Below are 20,224 nucleotides of genomic sequence, written 5' to 3'. Positions count from 1 at the left end.
TATGTTTTAAAACGAAAATACTTAAAATAAAACGCCTTTTTCTAACTCAAAAAAAAAGAATTATGTTATAGTTTGGATGAAAACGGCTTATCTCGGACGATTTTTGCTTCAAAACCAAAAAACTTTAATAAAACACACTGAAAACGTCTTATTTTGAGAACGATTTATGTTATAGTTTGGATGAAAACGGCTTATTTCAGACGGTTTTTCTATGTTTTAAAACGAAAATACTTAAAATAAAACGCCTTTTTCTAACTCAAAAAAAAAGAATTATGTTATAGTTTGGATGAAAACGGCTTATCTCGGACGTTTTTTGCTTCAAAACCAAAAAACTTTAATAAAACACACTGAAAATCTTATTTTGAGAACGATTTATGTTAGAGTTTGGATGAAAACGGTTTATTTCAGACGACTTTTTGCTTATATACGGTTTTTCTAACAGTTGATATAACGTTATATGTTATACGTTGAAATTTACGTTATTTGGTTGTATGATTACGTTTTCTTTTAACGTTTATGTAACGTAGTAGTAGTTGCTTGTTGACGTTGATTAATGGTTTTAGATTTCCTATAATTTTACGTTATATTCATGCGTTAAATATTTATTAAAAAAAACGTTAATTTTTTACGTTGACTCAACGACAAAAGTAACGTTTTTGCAACCTTCTTTGCGTTTTTTCTTAACATTAGCGTGCTTGCTAGATAACGAGTGGACGAACATTGTCCATCACTTTGCATTAGAAATAACACAAGTTTAATTGTTTCGCTTAATCACGAAACCGGCGCATCCACCAAAAAATAAATTATTTCCCTGTTTCTGAATTAAATATGGTGTTTTGCCAATAGCTAACCAAACCAAATTTGCTGATTTGATTAATCAAGACCTGTCATATCCCATATCCGTGTCATTAAATATCCACAAGTCTGAATTTCGGGCAAATTTGTGACAAACGCGTCCTAAAATAGAAAGTGACGCTCCTTTTGTATCAGTCAATTATCCCGCTTTCTGACGTCTTTCCCCGAAATAGCCCGCCTTTTATATATTATGCATTTGTCGTGGGCGAAAAAATGTTATCGCGGTAAATTTATCTTTGTGTTTTTATAAATTCAACAGGTCTATTTCCGGCGCCCAAATATGACTCCAATTTCGATGTATTTCCAGCGTCGATTCGAATTAAAATCCATAATTTATTCACCAGCGTCGAAAACTTTAATGGAAAAGAAAGACGACGTCGTCGTCGAGTACGTTTCCCGTTCACACGACGCCGAGGTTTTATATTTTCTATTTCCTCCATTCGATCTCATGCATTTTTAATAATGTTGTGATCATGTTTTCTAGCACGTTTTCGGCTCGAATTTCACTCACACGGCTCGAATTCAATTAGGGCCGTAAACGCACGCAGTTCTAATTGTTGAGGGCGCGTTTGGTGGCGGCGTCTGGCGGCGGGCGGCGGCAGTTAAACTGCGGCAAGGTGGTGGCAGAGGACGCCACCGCACCGGGAGGCGGAGCCGCTCGATAATTACAAATCGGTTTGGAGTTGTTTATTGTGATTTTTTGGGAACGACACGTCGATTCCTAATTAAAATAAATGCACACCAAAGCATGGACATGGCGTAATTGATACGTTTCGGCTCGTGATGGAGTAGGAACCTGTAAGCGGACACAATAGCTTTGTTTCGGGCGGATTATTAATGTTTTTATTTGACACGTTTAGAACGAATTTGGGGTATTGTGTTCTGCTACTACCCTACTTACCGGAATTTATTAATTTTTCAAGTTATCGAAGCGTGCACACATAATAAATGATGCTGAATAAATAATAGAGGGATTATTAAACCGCTCCCGAGTTTTTAAATATTTCACTCTGGTCAGTTCGACCGGAAATTCGAGATAGGATATGACACTTATCTCAGACAGGGTGAAATAATCTCTTACCTGTGACCGGTCCATTTTTCACAAGATGACGTTAAATTATGGCAGGGGTCGTAAAAATCGATCCTCTTTGCGTATCTTTTCCTAATTAAGCGGAAAATCGGGCCGAGAACGGCGAGGGAAAGTAAAGAGATGAATTTTTGTTATCTGGTATTTTTTGGATTGGAAACTCATTGTTTGACTTCCGATTTAAATCCTAAACTTATCTTTAGAACCATCATTTTTTAAGCGACTCTCGTTCGCTCAATGAAAGCGCTTTGTTGACGACTCGAATTGAATAAACATTTAATTACATTGTCTTGGTTTCACTCGCCTTCCAATCTATTTACTCTCCAAAGTGAAACTTTAAAGATTTTGTACATTTCTCAACTGAACAATCTTTGCAACGATAAGTAATTATTCAAAAGGAACGGAACTCCGATTTCGATCAATAACATGTTTTGTGTGTGAATTGGAAACGACTGTCACTTGTTTCGGCGATAAGAGACAACGTGGCATCAATCAGTTGCCGGGGCGGTAAAACAGCTTTTCAACCCTCACCAGGGCACGGTGATAATCACTCGATTACCGCCCTAGTTGGTTCAACACCGAATTATTTCCACACCTTTTCCAGTTCTCATTTAATTAAATAGTTATTTATTTAATGAGTTTGAGTGTAAATCGGACGCTTTATTTCACGAGTGGATTTTTAAACCACGAGTGAAAACGAGTAGTTTATCATCCACGAGGCGAAATAAATAAACCGATTTACACAAAAACGAGTTGAATACAACATTTTATTCTTCGAAATAGACTCAGCAAGGCTTAAAATTGCTTTAAATTTGTTAAAAATAATCTGACGTTTCGTACTGAGAAATGCCAAACAGTTGTCAAAACTTCCTTACACAGGAAAAAAACCGTAAATTTTGACAGTGTCGAAGAATAAATGAACTGTAAAAATATAACATACCTAAGCCACTTTTTTAGTGTGACAAGTAGAAAAGGTCTTGTTTGTAATTTGGTTTCTCAAATAAAATGCTCAATTATCCATTGTATTCTTTTATTTACTGTCAAAACACTTTCTACAAGGAATGAGGTCCGAAACATAGCCGGGGTCCTACGCTCAAATAAGTTTAATAGCTCCGTGGTAAAGTCCAGTCTAATGACTAATTTTTTATTGTTTGGAATAATTATGGTACATATTTTGCAGGAACAACAATAAATAAATACATAAAAAAATGTGAGATTTTATTTTTGTCCCGTCCGTCATCAGTATTCTTTTTCCTGTTCATATTTCTAGTTTCATTAATTGGAGGTAGCGAACAATTTGACTGGTACTATGCTCGTATAAAAAATTTACTTTTACTGATACTGTTCCTAAAATCTGAAAATAAAATCTATAAATTTGCGCAAAATGTCCCGTCCGTTACAATGTAATGGCCGATCAAATTCCGCGATTTTTATGCGGTTTTTCCATTAGCTTCAGCCGCGCCCTTCCAGATTGATAACTTCCGGAAATCCAGGCGTGTTAAACAGTACCGAGTCGGAAATTTCATTTCTCGTTAATAACGTCAGAGGGTTTGTTTGGCGAGGAATGTCGCTTTTGTGATAATTGATTTCGTTCATTTTGCGATTGTTATCATATCGTAAACACACATCACCGAATCGATATCCTTTGACAAGTTCACGCGAACTTGTCGAAAATCGGGTCAGAGATCAATTACATGTGGGGTATTTTTCGAAGGTCGCGCTTCCGCTCCGTGCGTAGGGTGGCAATTATGATTAGTTCCACGATAAACATTAGTTAAATTTGCTTAAGCTTCAGGGGCAATTACTAAGAACTATTATGGTTAACAAAACACACAGAGCGAGCACTTGGTGTAATTCTATTAAGATTAGTTTCAGAGCAGGATGTTCGCAGAATATGAATGTTATCTATAGTCCGCAGAATTACAGGTACATTGTTAAGGAAAGGACGGGGTGTGTGTGTAACGGAGCCTTCCGTGGAATTAGATGGGCCTCGTTTCCAGACGGTCGAACTCCAGTAAATAGCAATTAATATGGGCTCCTAATTCTTCGAAGGTCGCTTGATGAAGAATTATGTCTGAGAGATACTTGTCATCAATCCATTAATTAAATCTGCCTTGTCTCCAAAAGATTGTAAATCTTTCTAATTCGATTCGTGCGATCGTCCCCTCGAATTACTTCCGAAACATTTACCCTTGCTATTGAGCATCAAAGTAAATAATTCGGGAAAACGAGATTCGGGTCAATCACCGGCACGCAACTACTTGACAGGTACTAATTTGCGAAAACTTGTACTGAATATTACACCCGACGCTAATAAAATCGGAATTTCCGCTGAATTGGAGCCTGCAGTCAGCCAATACACACACACCACATTAACTTCGAGACTGCCGCTGACAGAGAACACTCGACAGACGTGCATTATAACGTTTTTTGCGCCACCAAGAAGAGGCCCTTACGTCGATCTAAATGTTCTCCACTCGCTCGACTCGATTATTAGGCGGATACCTATTAATGTCAAATTCATCAAGCAAAAAGCCCGGAAACTCCAATCGACTCCTACACACTTGCTCGTTTTACAGCTGGTTGCATTCGCGTTACGACACAACCATTGGTTGCAAACACGAGATTAAAAACGGTGTCCTTTATGCGAGATTGTAGAACACGGCCGTACAGATAATAGAATTAATTCGGAGAGAACACCAGGCCGGAATGACGAGGAGAGCTATTACGAAAGACATAACTCTCTGCTCGTCCCGTAATAAGCAGATGCGAGCTGAACACCTCTGGGCCGCTAATAAACAAGGTACACTTAATTAGTTTCATCAGCAATTTTCTTCTTTGCATACCTTTCCTGTCGGAAATTCGCGTTTTAAGACCTCAACTCGTGCACTCCTTATTAATATTTTTCCATCAAACTTTATACAGGGGCGCGAGTCTTCAAGGGGTTAATAACAGGCAGTCGCCCTTTTCCAACGATGAGCCATGCATAATGTATCGTCTAGTTTTTGTTGCAGCTCGTAAACGTGACGAAGTCGCGAGGAAAATTTTAATAATGCACATATACGCCCGGTTTAAGGAAATGCGGGCGGGTGGAAGAAAACGTAAAAATTTTGCCGAACAAAGGCCACACCCGCCCTTACAGGAATTTATTTATTGCTTGTTGCGCCACTTCGCAAGCTTATGTGCGTAACTATTCGCTCACTTACAAACAAACGGTGAAAATAATCCGAATAAGTAATAATATGTGCGTGAAAGCTGGAATATAATTAACAGTCATCGAAAAAAATTTAAAACCAACAACATTGAATTGTCGACAAAAACAATAAAGTGATCAGTGAACCGTTGGATGTCTGTAACTTCTTTAAAGATTATTTTGCTAATGGTGTCCAATATACCCAAAGAAGTGAGTCAGTTTTATCACAAAATTACTCCAAATCTACTTCAACTGTTGTAAAAAGTTTCTATTTGGCACCTTCAACACCGGAGGAAGTGATTACAATCATAAATAAAACATGTAACAAAAAAACACCTGGCATTGATGAAATACCTGGGACCTTACTAATTGCTGTCAGAGATCTAATATCTTCCCCATTATGCCATTTAATCAATGAGTCCCATTCAAAAGGTGTTTTCCTGAAGCTTTAAAAACTTCAAAAGTTGTCCCAATATATAAAAATAAAGGTTCCAAAAGTGAAGTCTCATGCTATAGACCAATTGCAGTCCAAAATCAATTTCATAAAATCTTTGAGAGAATATTCTCTGATCGCTTGGTAAGGTTTTTGGAATGTACAAATTTGATCTCTTCTAGTCAGCATGGTTTTAGAAAAGGTAAATCTACAATAACTGCTATAAATGAAACAGTTTCTGCGTTACATGATTCATTAAATAATAAGCAACAAACAGTTGGGCTTTTTTATGATCCGATGAAAGCTTTTGACTCTGTGAATCACGGTATTTTGTTAGAAAAGCTGCACCATTGTGGTATTCGTGGAATTTCAAATAATTGGATTAAAACTTATTTACATAAAAGAAGACAAGTTGTTGCTCTGAATGATCATATGTCCGAACCAGCGTATGTTGAATTGGGTGTGCCGCAGGGATCGGTTTTGGGTCTCATTTTTTTTTTAATTTTTATTAATAATTTACCACCTTTGTTAGTTACAAATCCAAAATCTAATAAATTAATTATTTATGCAGATGACACAAATGCAATATTAACTAACAAGAATCATGAAGACTTGGTTGAATGTGGAAATTACGTGTCTACAACTATAAATAACTGGTGTCTGAAAAATGGGCTGGTATTAAATCTGAAGATTTAATGGTTAAATTTTTGCCTAAAAATGTGACGCTTGATTACAGTGTTCTAATTAAACTATGTGGAATGTCAATAAAAAATGTAAATGAAATTAATTTTCTTAGGATAACGTTGGACTCTAAATTAACATGGGAAAGTCATATAAATAAATTGTGTAATAATTTATTATTATTTGTTTTTTAATAAGAAATTTAAAGCCCACTGTGTCTGGTGACATTCTTAAAATGTTATATTTTGGGCTTGTCCAGTCTGTACTTACTTATGGAATTATTTTTTGGGGGTCCAGCAGCTTTTTGAATAATCTATTTGTAGTACAAAAACGTATTCTAAGATGTATGGATAGTTCAGAGGCAGTAGCTCACTGTCGTCCTATCTTTCGAAAACTTGCTATTATGACCCTCCCAACATGATCCTACATATGCAATTATTCCAAATTCCCTACAAATTTGTAGAATTTCATATATTGACGAGTCCGATAAGACGACGACTTGAAGGACAATTGCATATTATTATTATTATTATTATTATTATTATTATTATTATTATTATTATATAGCAATTCATGTTTTTCGCCTGATTTAAAGATTCTACTACAATATAAGTTTTTAGATCAACTCTTGCTGTGGAATTTAGATGAAGTGTCAAACGCGCTACTTGTGTCAGTATTTTCGTATGTAGTAATCGTAGTAGTCAAAATTTCACAGCAAGAGTTGATCTAAAGACTGTACTAGGAGTATAATTTGCCATGCTTGGGAAAGAACGATACCATAAACGAATGATTTTTATTCGGCGGTGATCTTTCTTATAAAAATTTAGTGCAAAGAGGTTCCCAGAAGTTTAGCCAGAGGCTTGGCCGTATTCGGCCGGCGTCCGTGCGTGAGCCGTAAATTCGGGCGCCCTCTGGCGTCCGATGTTATCGTCGAAATTGAAACAGCACTTAATTGCCGGTCGCGTTCTCCACACATTCCGTTTTCTCAACAAAACGCTTCGGTATGCTATCGGAAAAATGGAGCGAATCACAATGGCGTCCGGAAACCCGTCCCAGATAAATCCGCTATGAATATATTCCGGTTTGACATGTCGATGTTTTGAAAAGGACCGAAATCGGCCGTGCACTTTATGAAAACATCATTCCTGTGCAGTCGACCAAAAATGTGCAGCGAGAGAAAAAAAATTGTATATACGACAGTGGAAGATGACGATGTCGACAACAAAGGACGCGGAAATGTAACATAAATAAAAAGATTGCTTCCGAGTGGTGTATTGCGGCAAGTGAATTAACCTGCGGTCACTGCAACCATCAACTTGATAATGATAAACCCATTAGTCTGGCGGAGTTCTCCACGTTTTATTCGATTCGTCGGCCGTCAAGTGTGATTGGCAGACGCTGATCTTGTAAAACCGGCCAAAAAAATCCATTTTCCTCGCGTACGTGTAAACTCGAGTGCAGGTGGAACCACTGTGTCTAGAAAAATTACCGAAAACTTCCCGAAAGTAATTGACTTTTTCGCTCCTCTCCAGGCGAAATAATTGTTTGGTTGTTGTTAAAAAGGTAATTAGGAAGAGCGCCCGCTCTAAGTAAATCAATAGTGTTAAATGTTTAATTCCCCGAAGCGAATTCTATATCGGGAGGAAAACGTAATTAGTAACTGCGTAGGTTATTTAATGAATTATATCTGGCGCGATCAATAAACCTGAAGGGTTTTTAAGGGTAACGAGGCATGATAATAACGTCGGTGTGTTTTTTATTCGGCCCTTCCTTCGTGCCAAATCCGAGATGCTCGCGAGATTAAACTCTTGTTTTGATTGGACGATTTTATGGACTACCATAACATCTAAATGGCAAATTGTAGTGTTTTATGGCCAACGGAGTCATTTACTTAACTATATTGTCATGGATAATTTTAGATAATTTCCTCTAGAAGTAATTACGTACAATTTTAATGGAGCCAGTCCACATTATATCCTTTAACGGCCGCTCCGGCACTAAACCAGGAACAATTACACAAAAATTTCAGGACCCACGTACCCTCGCAATTAACACACAATACGCTGCGACTTTATCTCACAAAAATTTTAAACCGTCAAACGAATTCCGCTTTTATTACAATTGCAGATTTTCAGATAACTTCAGGCTCAATCTTCCCTTTATACAAGAGAAAAATTGAAAATACAACAACATCCGATCTATTCCACTCTGGAAATACTTCGTGAGTAGAGTATAAAATGTTACTTAAAAATCAAGGTAGAATCTTACAAATTTGACTGTTTTCCCAAAAGTCAACAACTAAAAAAGGCCTAAGATCACTCAAATGCATTAATTTTTATCCACCCCAAAAGTATCCAAATATGTGTAGACCACCAAAAATTGGGCACATGAAAGGCTAAATTTTTAAGGTTCTGACTTGTTTTTTAAGACGCCAAATGTTCTGGCCCAGAAGTAACATTTTATACTCTACTTTCGTGTTTATATTTAGATAGAAGGGGTTGGAGCAACTCATTCCTAAATTTTCCTTTGTTTATCGAGTTAAGAAGCTTGCCAAGTTGTTATGAGAAAAAACCTACGCCACTTAAAAAATCTTTCGACTTAATCGAAAGCCATCAGTAGATAGAGATAGCCGGTTCAAAAACCACCTCCACCTCCCTCTACTGCGCATGTGTGAAAATTGTGTCAGTCAGCCGCAGACGCAAGCGCGTAATCGCAGCTCGCTGGCCTGCGACCAGCTGGTCAGCCGGCCTGCGGCCGACTGACGCCATTTGTGATGATGCAAATATATTTATGTAGTATAATAATAATAATAATAATAATAATCGTCGCCATCTTGGAAGTTTGAAAGTCGGCGGCGGTCATTTTTGTTTAATGGTAAATTGGCGCCAAATTTAAATTATTTCAAAATTAATATTTGAAATTAGTCGGCCATGTTTGTTTGTTAAAAAAAATGGCGCCAAAATTTTAATTTATTTAAAAATTAATATTGGGTGTAATGTTGGTAGCGCCGATGTCGTCACAAATTCCGCCTAAATTCTCACGTTAGATGGCGCCACGGTCTGCAAACTTTTCGCTAGATGGCGCTGCCGTCAGCGCAGCCGTCAATCAAAGATGGCGCTGGCCTCCATTTTTTTTTTTTAAACACACCCCCCGCCCGTTTGCGAATATGCAACCAAGAAAACAAGTAGTAGTAGTAGTAGTAGTAGCTTTTTGGGGTTGTGAAATTTTTGGTTTTTGGGGTTGTGAAATTTTGAATATATGATTTTTGAAATGTGCAATTGTGAATACATGAAGTATATATACAATACATGCTGTATTGAGTTAAGCAAAATATCAGAAAATCATCGCGCTTGTCACTAATAACTAATAAAGGAAAGTCATTATTTTATCGATAAGGAAAAAAAACCTAGTATATGTAGTTTTTTATTTTTGTAATGTTGTTTGCCTAACTTGTCTGTTGCGCACCAAGTTTATTTTGTTATTTGTTTAAAATATAATGCAAAAAAAGTTGTTGTTGTTGTTGTTCCTTCCATGGGGAGTCGAACCTCAGGTAGGTAGAGTGGATAGTGCTGTCTATTTTGGAAACCTGAAAAAAATCATAAATTAGTTTTTTAAATAGAGGTGAACATGACACTTACCAAAAAATTTTACATTAATCTTCGTGAACAATACGTTCGAAATTAAAAATGTGGGCATCATGTTCCTGATTTCCATTAGCTTGCTTACGTCCCATATAAATCAAATAAGATCCGAGTCCTTCCATTAGTGTCGTAATTATGGTATCATTCATAACTGCTGTTAGTCGTTTAGGTAAAAAAACTTTACCGACGTTGTCCAGATATGCTACCATCATAACCCCATGTTGTGTGTTTGCCTTGGTTAAATTGATGATTTTATATTTCTTGTTCACTTCCAAATCGTTGGCACTGACATATGTATCAGTATATTCACAGGCAGCAATTTTATTCAGATTTAATAGTTGATCAGCCATTACAGAATCCTTTGAAATTTAAATGCAAAAATACACAGCGGAGCACATACAACTTCTCACAAAGATAGTTTTAATAAAACTGGTGAAATGTGTAAAAAACGGAACTTTTATAATCAATTTTTGCGGTTAACAGATAACACGCTTTCCTAAAAAATAAAAATGAAATAAAATATGATTTAATACTAATTTTGTGGTTTACCTTATCGTAGGAATTTTGTGACGCACTTTTTGTTTGATAAAAATTTGATAAAAATTTTCCTAAAAAATTAAACACATTTTTAGCAATCAAATGTGGTAAACAAATTTAAAAAATTAAAGAATTTACCAAAAAAAGATTATTTATGTTGGTTTTAGAGAAGAATTCAGTAGTCTGAATCGGAAGAATTTGTGGATGAAGAACTTGTGCCGAAGTCAATATTTTCGATAAACTTACGATGCGTCTTTTTGGCACAACTTTTGTAGGTCTGAAGCTGAAATTAGATGTTTAAATTAGATGTTTAGAAAGAACGTTTTATTAAGTTGTAATATAAACTTACTGTAAACAAACACTGATGAATACACCAACTACACCAACTATCTTCTTCACGAGTATAATCTGTTAAATTTTCAACCAGGACTGCATTGTGTGTAATAATCTTTTTAAAAGATAATTTTTTCAATTGAATTAAGATGGGTTCTCGCGGACAATTAATGTTAAATATAGATAAAGTTTTAGGTCCCGCTTGTATGACACTCTTAGTAAACTCATCATATTCAAAGTAATTATTTTCATTAAAAAAGTACAGCTTTCCGTTTAAATATCTAAATGTCCTTGTTATTTTATTAGGAACACCTTCAAATAATTCGTTTGTTAAACCAGGAACATTATATCCAGAGATGCAACTAGATAATGTAATATATGTATTATCTCTGAGAAAAAGATAAATACCACCTGAGTAAGTTGTTATCGCTGCCGAAATTGGACTTGATATTTTAAATTCTTCGCTTATAGATTTCGGATAATTAGTTTTAAATCTAAAAGTAGATAATGAAAAAAATATAAACTTCAGCTTTTACAATAATTACTATATCATCTGTTGAGGGTTTATGATAAATTGTTGTAAATTCTTCAAAATCTTTTGGTAAAAAATGTTAACCGCCCAGTAATTAATTAAGGTTTTGGATATGAATTTTTACCTATTTCAATTAAACAAATCCACTTTTTTTATAAAAGATGTATAAATGTGTTTTAACTATTAGAAATGTATATATTGTTTGTAAACTATTGGATATAAATTTTTTGGGGAAAATGATTGTAACGATAAATTAATAATCAAATACAACTGGATATTTATAAAATTTTTGATTCATAAATTTACAAGAAAAAAACGTTAGACAGGAAATAAGATCACAAAAATAATCAGAATGAATATTATTTTTTATTATACATAAAACAAACTACATACTTAAACTAAAAAAGTCATACACCTAAATAAATTTTTAATTGCAGTTTTTAAGCCAAACCTAACGCTATGAACATCATAAAAAACGCTATGAACATCATAAAACGATCCAACATGTATGAGGTTTAATGTACCCATACCCAAATGTCAATTATACCCCGCTCCTCATCGGTGTCTATCGCGGCGGTCAAGCGCCCCACGGTAAAAATATCAAAATAACCTCCAAGGGATGGGGGCGGTTCCAGTCGCAGATAGATGTTAATAAGGGAAACCCACTCGAAGGTGCCCGCGGGAATTTGGGTGAGGAGGTGGTCCACCTCCTCTTCGGTTAACCCAGCGTGGTTAACAACCAAATCTGGGTTATAGTCCCCATAGTAACCTGCGGGATGTTCTGTAACAAAAGAAAGAGAAATTTAATAAATAGATTACATTAATTTATTAAGACTGATGATGAAGTGTTGTAATTAAATTTCAAACAATTGATTCGGAAAAAATTTAAAATAAAATAATGTAAAAATTATTTCTACTTACTAGACATGATGGTTGTGTTGACTGTTGATATTTCAATAAAAATTATTTCACACACTAAAAGTTGATCCCTTTATACTTTTTGTAATCTTAACTAGAGTGGAGAGGGCAGGTTAATGAAGTAGGAGAAGGAAACGAGATTAAAACTTTAAACGTTTATTTCGGTAAATTCTGAATTACATAATTATAAATAAACCGTACATTATTAAGACTACAGATACATATTTTAGTTTTTAAGTAATGATGCATACATAACGGAAGTTGTGGTTGCAATTTTGGACAAGAGTTTGCTTCCTCCAAATTGATGATCCTAGGGTAAAAGTCCTTTGAATCGAAAAATTGTCTTAAAAAATCCTCTTTAACGCTTCCTTTTACGTAAATAATATCGATAACATCATCGATAATATTTTCTTCTAGTATGTTATAAATATTTTCATAGTCGATATTTCCACTGTTGTAACGTAATAGATGATGATTTAATTCTAAATATTTCACTTGTTTTTTTACATCTGCACTTAGTTGACGAAACGGCACCGGTGATTTAAACAAATAGTGACCAGTTCGATGTCCATCAAATATTGTTAATTCTTTAACGATGAATTCAGGTATATAAAATCCTTGAACATCAATCACTACTACCTTCATGTTGAACACTTAAATCTAGACTGAAAAATTTGTTCACGATGAGCAGAATTTAAGATCTCCTTTAAAATATTTTTCATTTGATTAATTCTAAACTTAAACCTTTCTCTGTCTGCAGCGCATTGTATCCAATAGTTTCCTTTTCTAGCATCTTGATAAGCATATGACCAAACTATTAGATTATGTACTTCCGGAGCACTATCACTTATAGTAACACTTTTTTTCATCCTTATATCAGTTGTCTAATTATTCCTGTTAACGGATAGTACTGCATTATTCTATCATGAATGATAATACAATAAGCTCTTGTATCGGCTGGGAAATTATTATCGCTTTCAAATTCTAAGCTGATATCAATGGTGGAACTTCGAATTGCTTCGTTTTGCTTGGAACAGTCTAATACAAATATCGGTCTTTTTGTATAATCTGTATAGCTTAATATAGGTTCAGCACGATCTTTTCCATTAAATTCCTTATAAAAATCAACGTAAGCTTGATATGCTTCTAAATATTTATTTTTAGCAAATTGTAGTTTCCATGTTTCATATGGATAAACATTTGAATTCAACCATAAACGTACGCTTCTTACATCACAATGATCAAATAGAGTAACATCAGACTTTGGATTATTTTTTCGGTTTGTTTGAAAGCAAACGATAATAAATCTTGGTCTTTCTAATTGAGTAGATGTTTTAACTCTCCAGATGTCGTTATTAGTTTGTCGAACTGATGGAAGTTCATGAATTTCCCATTTTCTGAACGGTAACGATATAACACGATCTTTGTTGATCCCTTCTAATATAGTTAATTTAATTTCATCATTTGGGTAAACATGTTTTGCTTTTAATTCAATATTGTTAATCTTAAGTGTCGCTTTTCTCGTTCCGGTAGAAATGAAACAATTAGCATCGTTACGACTTCGTATTAATCGAAGTTTTTGATGACCGCTAACTATCCGATGATAATCAAATGGTAAATTTAACAGATAAGATAAAGGGATTCTAAATGAAAACGTATTATCAGTTTCATTAAATGTCTTCAGTTGTTGACTTTCTTGATCATTCCATCCAGCGAGAGTTAATGCTCTTACTTCATCTTTGCCATAACATAGAAAAGTTTTGATTGTAGATACTGTTCCGACTTCACGTACACTATCTAACTCAACATTATTCAATTCATAGCTTACATTCTCAAATAAATATGCTGCTGCATTATTAGTCAAGGTTACATTTCCACCGCCAGTTTCCGGTACCGGATCTGGTATGAACTCACCGTCCACTTGTATAAATGATTCAAAGAGAGAAATCCAAATATCTCTCTGATTAATTATAATTTCGATTTCATCATTGTTATCGAAAGATCTTACTTGCGGACTATATGTATGTTCTTCCTCTTTACTTATGCTGTCGTCTATTTCCGGTGAACTGTAAACCTGAAGTTTGCTGGCGGACATTATATCCTAACGATTTAAGAATCTGCACGCTCTGATGTGATAATGTCGACTGATGACAAGATACTGACTGATAATTTGATGGATTGTATGATTTTTTATATTGATTTTGAAACACTAAACCCATGTTTATGCTTCTTTTTTCAGAGCAAGACGAATATTGATTGTTTGACCGTTAAAATCTATAGGACAATGGTCTTGATCAACAATATCAATAGTTAGGTTAGGTATATTGGATCTATTAATGATAGGTAAATAAATAGGATTTAATGGTTCCACAAAAATCTGTTCGGCTGGACTAACACTTAAAGCAGTTTCATAAAGAGTATGAGATTCTTTGTTTTTGTAGAAAGAACCTCTTACAATATTACACTCGATACGTATTGTATTAACCTTAATTATGTTAACAGGTAAATCACTTTCATGTAATTGTCTTGCTTTAAGTTTCCTTTTAGAAAAACCTAACAATTTACCAATACTATCTTCGTGAGCGAAATTAATGTCGTAAATACTAAATATCTCACACTTTAATGTGTTTTCGTTAGCCTTCAATGAAAATGTATTCTGTTTTTGAGCATCAGTTGCAGATCGTCCACTAAGAATTATTTGTATATATTTTTCTATAGCAGCTATTTCATAAGCACCTTTCGGAAATGTTATCACTTTTTCTTCAGTAGTGTTCGGAGCAAAATAATAAAATTTATTTGTACCCTCTTCTATATTTGGTATATTATTGTTAGTATAAAAACCGATTAAAGCTATAGAATAATTCGAATTTTCTTCAAGGTCAATGGGTGGCTCATAGTGTTCAGACAGCGTACTTTCAACACCTGTTAGGGAGAATGTCTTATACATGACTGAATAAAATACATGATTATCTCATCTTTTATTATGTAAAAACATCAAACATAAATGTCCGCAATTATATGATAAAAATTGATAACGATCATGATTAAAGTAAATATTACAATTTCCTAAGTATCGTACTAATTCTAGAGGTGGCTTTAGATTTCCATAACTATCAAAATAATCAACCTGTTTATTTGTTTTTCTATAACAAACCCAATGAGTTCCGGATCCTTTTTTAGAGTCCAAATTAATGATAGCACATTCTGTCTTATCAGGTTTCATATGAATTAATTCATCTCTCATAAAAACGCCTTTAAATTTGGGTAGTTTTAATAATTTAGCATATCTTCTTAAATCATTATCAGTTAGTGCCCTATTAGGCAGTTTTATTGGTAGTTTTTTGGAAATTTACGTAAATACAATCCATAACCTCGTGGTTGCTTTCGAAGATATAAACCACTTCCCGCCTTCCCGATAGCGATATCTTCCAGTACTTTATTATGACGTTTATTCTCATCTAATTTCTGTTTCGCTGCTTTAGCATCATTTACAGCTTTAGTTATAGCAGCAGCACCTCCGCCCATAGCCCCTAAGGCACTAAGTCCTCCAAAAATTAATGGTAACAATGGTAAAAATCCTCCTGTTTTTATAGGTATAATACGAGGAATTTTTATACGCTTACGACCTCCAGATTTTCTAACTGCTATACGAGCAGCTGATAATGCAGATTTTATATTATCATATCCCTTATTTTCTAAATTTGATAAAAGAGCTTTATGAAAAGGTTGTTGTTTTTTCTGTGTCCTCTTTCTAGATTTCTTTGTCTTCCTTTTCGATTTTTTCCTTTGGATTCCCATACCTAATTTCCTTTTGACTTTCATTGCGTTAGTTACAAACCAGGCACTTGCTTTTTCACCAAATGAAGCGTCTTTAGACTTAACACGTGACCATGCACTATCTTCTAAAATTCGATCCGCTTGATGTCTATCTTTTAAATCGTTGGAATTAGCGTAAGCTATATCGTGCGTTTTACAAAAGCTGTCAAGCTTGTTTATTCCAGGATCACCTCGTTCTAACCGTTTCTTAAGTTTTGTACCAGGTCCGCAATATTGATATCCTGGTAAATGTAATTCAAAAGGTAATTTATTGATTGCAGTATTTAATAGTCCTTCCCCTTTGAAAGACAACATTTAACTGAACTTTTTTCCCTATATAAACCTTCTTATAAATGTTTTTAATTTAGTATGAAAATGAAAGTGTTAAAGCAAAAATTACAATTACCTATCATAAATCATGATTATAATAATGTTGATAATAAACATAAAATGTCTCATCGACATGGTACACTTTTACCCGAATCAATACGTTGTATAATTTGTGGACCTTCTGGTGGAGGAAAAACTAACATATTATTGTCTTTATTGTTTGATCCCAACGGATTGAAATTTGAAAACATATATATTTATTGTAAATCATTATATCAACCGAAGTATAAACTGCTTAGTGATGTGCTACAAAAAATTAAAGGAATGGAATATAACCAGTATGAACATAATGAAGACGTGCTAGATCCAAAAGATGCAAAAAATAACTCTATTTTTATATTTGATGATGTCATAATGTGTAATCAAGCTAAGATAAGGGATTACTTTTGCATGGGCCGGCATAAAAATATTGATAGTTTCTATCTCTGTCAAACATATACAAAAATACCGAAACATTTAATTCGAGATAATGCAAATTTATTGGTAATATTAAAACAAGATCTGTTAAATTTAAAACATGTATATGAAGATCATGTTGGTGCTGATATGAAATTCGAACAATTCTGTGAAATATGTCAGGAATGTTGGAAAAACCAATATGGTTTTTTGGTTATATGTAAAGATAATGAATTAAATAAGGGTCGATATAGAAAAGGGTTTGATCATTTTATTCAAGTGTAGAGTGATATCTATTTGAGAACGTTTCCAGACCGGTTAATATCAGTTTCACAGCGGTTAGTATCGGTGCGATATCGGTTAATACCGGTTCCAAAGCGGTTAGTATCGGTTAGATACCGGTTAGAGACCGGTTAATATCGGTCTCAGACCGGTTAGTATCGGTGTGATATTGGTTAATACCGGTTCCAGAGCGGTTATTATCGGATAGAGACCGGTTAATATCGGTTTCAGACCGGTTAATGTCTGTTAAAAAGCAGTTCCTGATCGGTTTGAGATCGGTTAATATCAGTTTGAGACCCGTTATAATAGCAGTCGAATAAGAAGTTATATAAACAATAATTCTGATTTGTTCGGTTAGTTTATAACATTAAGCGGTAATGATGGGTACCAAACCAGATCAAAACCTTAAAAGACATATATTAAAAGCAGCTGATTCAATTCGAAAGAAGTATAAAGCCATAAAGTTAAACAGCAGTGAAGCGGATGAGTCAATTAAAAAGCTTTTTCAGCCTGTTATAAATCCTTTAGAAGAAATTTCAATAAAATTGGAGAAGCAATCTCCACCACCACAGCAACAACAACAAAAACAACACAAAAGACCAAAACATCATATTCAAAAGCAAAGGAAACAATTTCTTAAACTACCAAAAAAAGAAAAGATTAAACAAGAACTTGAACTACCAGTTGAAGAAACATATGAACCTAGTACATCACTGCGACAACCAGAAGAAATATATGAGTCATTACCAGAAATAAAAGAAGAAGATGAAGAAACCAAATCTGACACTATGGATGATTTAATTAATAGCAGACATATTTTAGATGAATTTTTAGAACAATATCCTCCAGTTGCGAGAAATGCAATAGAAGCAGTTTTAGAGAAAACCAGTGATCAGACATTTGGTCCTAGATATAATTCAAAAGAGAATAAACTATTTATGGGTAAACATGAATTAATAATCAGTCAAAATGGTGATTTAATTTTAGATAATGAATCATTTCCTGGTACTCCTGGTTTATACAGACTAATATTTTTTAAAAACCCTGAAGATAAATACACTCAAATTACAAAAGAGGATCGGTCAGCATACAAAAAAATACTTGAAATTTCTAATACACATAGAAAAAATAATGATCCCACAAAACAACTAAAAGGTCATAGAGGTGTAAAATATACTCAAATTGTGCAACCAATGTTTACTTCATTTCCTAAATCTCCGTTTATTGGTGAAGGATTATTCACTAATAAACGTGTAGAATATGTTTACTGGGATGACATAAATGAATTAGTGTCACGTCTAGCATTATTACATGCAGCGACAAAAGCGGGTAACAATTCCCATCTGAATGAAATTTTATCAATAGAAGAAGAATTAAAGGAATGTGGTGTAATATATTAGGCTTAAGTTTTTTTCTGGTTAATCCTCAGTGTTGAAATGCCCATTGATCTATTCGGACGTAAAGTGTTATCAGCATCAAGTGCATTTTTTAAATCTACACCATCACCTTTTGTTTTCACTGCTGATGGTGACCTTGATTTAAAACATCATAGAATCTGTAACATTAATGATCCAACAGAAGACAAAGATTGTGCGAATAAGGTATATATTGATTTAGTAAGTAAACAAATATACCAAAAGATGGAAGGAGTAATAGCTGCTTTAACGGATTTAAATAATAATGTTCATAAAGCAGATGCTATATGGATGGATAAATTTAATCAGTTAAACTTAACCATGAATGTTAAGTACAAAATACTTGATGAAAAAATTGATAATATAATTGCTACAATTCCTCACACGATTGAATCAGAATTGCATAACAAACATTTAAGTATAAATTATGAAATCGATAACAAGTGGAAAAAATTTATGAATAATTCAAATGAGATAACCAGACGAATAAAAAAACTTGAAGAACGCTTTGAAGGAATCGATAGTATTAAGATAAAACCAGAAACCATTTCCAAACGTTCTAAAGCAGGTGATACAGATCAACTTGAAAATGTACCTATATCAAAGAAAAGGAAAGTAACAGATTCATATGAAAATAGTGAAAGATAGAACCCATGCCTCATAATAAAAACAAGTGTCCTCCAGGTCAAATGTCAGATCGTCATGGAAATTGTAGAGAAGTGTACCGTAAATAAGCAATGGTTCGACTAAAGCAAGTTAGTGATGTAAAGCAAAAATTGGTAAACGAGATATTTAAACCTGCACGCAGGAATTTTAAACGAAGACGTACTATAATTAAAGGATTGGATGATTTATGGCAAGTAGATTTAGCAGAAATGCAAAATTTATCTTATCATAATAATGGATTTAAATATATTTTAGTCGTAATCGACTGTTTTTCTAAATTTTTATGGACCAGACCACTGAAATCGAAATCAGCTAATGAGGTTAGCAGAGCTATGGAATCAATACTGAAGAATGAAAAAGAACGAATACCAAAGAATTTACAGTCAGATCAAGGAAAGGAATTTTATAATACCACTTTTCAGGATTTGATGAGACGTTATAATATTAATCACTATAGTACGTACAGCGTTAAAAAAGCAGCAATTGCTGAACGAGTTATACGTACTTTAAAATCCAAAATTTATCGATATTTTACGTTATTTGCGACACATAAATGGATAAATAAATTGCAAGAGATAACCAAAAATTATAATACTACAATACATCGAACAACAGGAAGGAAACCCACAGAGATAAACGCTTCGAATCAAGGAGACATAACAGCATATGATCATCTAAAGATTGTTGATAAAAACAGAAAAAAATTTAAAGTCGGAGATTTCGTAAGAATTAGCAAAGAAAAGATGTTATTTGAAAAAGGATATACACCCAATTGGTCAACGGAAATTTTTAAAATCAGTAAGATTAATCTAACCAATCCTGTAACATTTCTGCTAGAAGATAAAGAAGGTCAACCAATCAAAGGAGCTTTTTATATTTGGGAATTATCAAAAACTCAATATCCTGACGTCTATTTAGTTGAGAAAGTGATTCGACGTAAAGGAACTAAATTATTTGTGAAATGGTTAGGTTTACCAGATAATCAGAATAGTTGGATTGAAATGAAAGATATTACCTAATAAATAAGAAATATATATACGATATAATTA

The 20,224-nt window shown here is 33.9% G+C and overlaps 1 protein-coding gene and 1 long non-coding RNA gene across 5 annotated transcripts in view; both read right to left on the bottom strand.

Annotated features, from left to right (window-relative positions):
• Window positions 1-20,224, bottom strand: part of LOC107397812 (uncharacterized) — a 122,246-nt gene that overhangs the window by 40,673 nt on the left and 61,349 nt on the right. The window lies entirely within an intron of this gene.
• On the bottom strand, window positions 9,657-12,306 carry LOC135267094 (uncharacterized). Of its 3 annotated transcripts, none has more exons than XR_010335366.1 (5): window positions 12,214-12,306; window positions 10,566-12,073; window positions 10,440-10,498; window positions 9,888-10,386; window positions 9,657-9,835 (listed from the first exon to the last, which is right to left on the bottom strand). It is a non-coding gene; the product is annotated as an uncharacterized LOC135267094 (long non-coding RNA). The 3 variants fall into 3 exon arrangements; XR_010335367.1 differs by having other exon boundaries at window positions 10,440-10,710; window positions 10,777-12,073; XR_010335365.1 differs by having other exon boundaries at window positions 10,440-12,073.

Source organism: Tribolium castaneum, chromosome 9, assembly GCF_031307605.1.
Source record: "Tribolium castaneum strain GA2 chromosome 9, icTriCast1.1, whole genome shotgun sequence".
NCBI classification, from domain to species: Eukaryota; Metazoa; Arthropoda; class Insecta; order Coleoptera; family Tenebrionidae; genus Tribolium; species Tribolium castaneum.
Note: the sequence above shows the minus strand (reverse complement) of the source record. Positions and strands in the feature narration are given on the sequence as shown.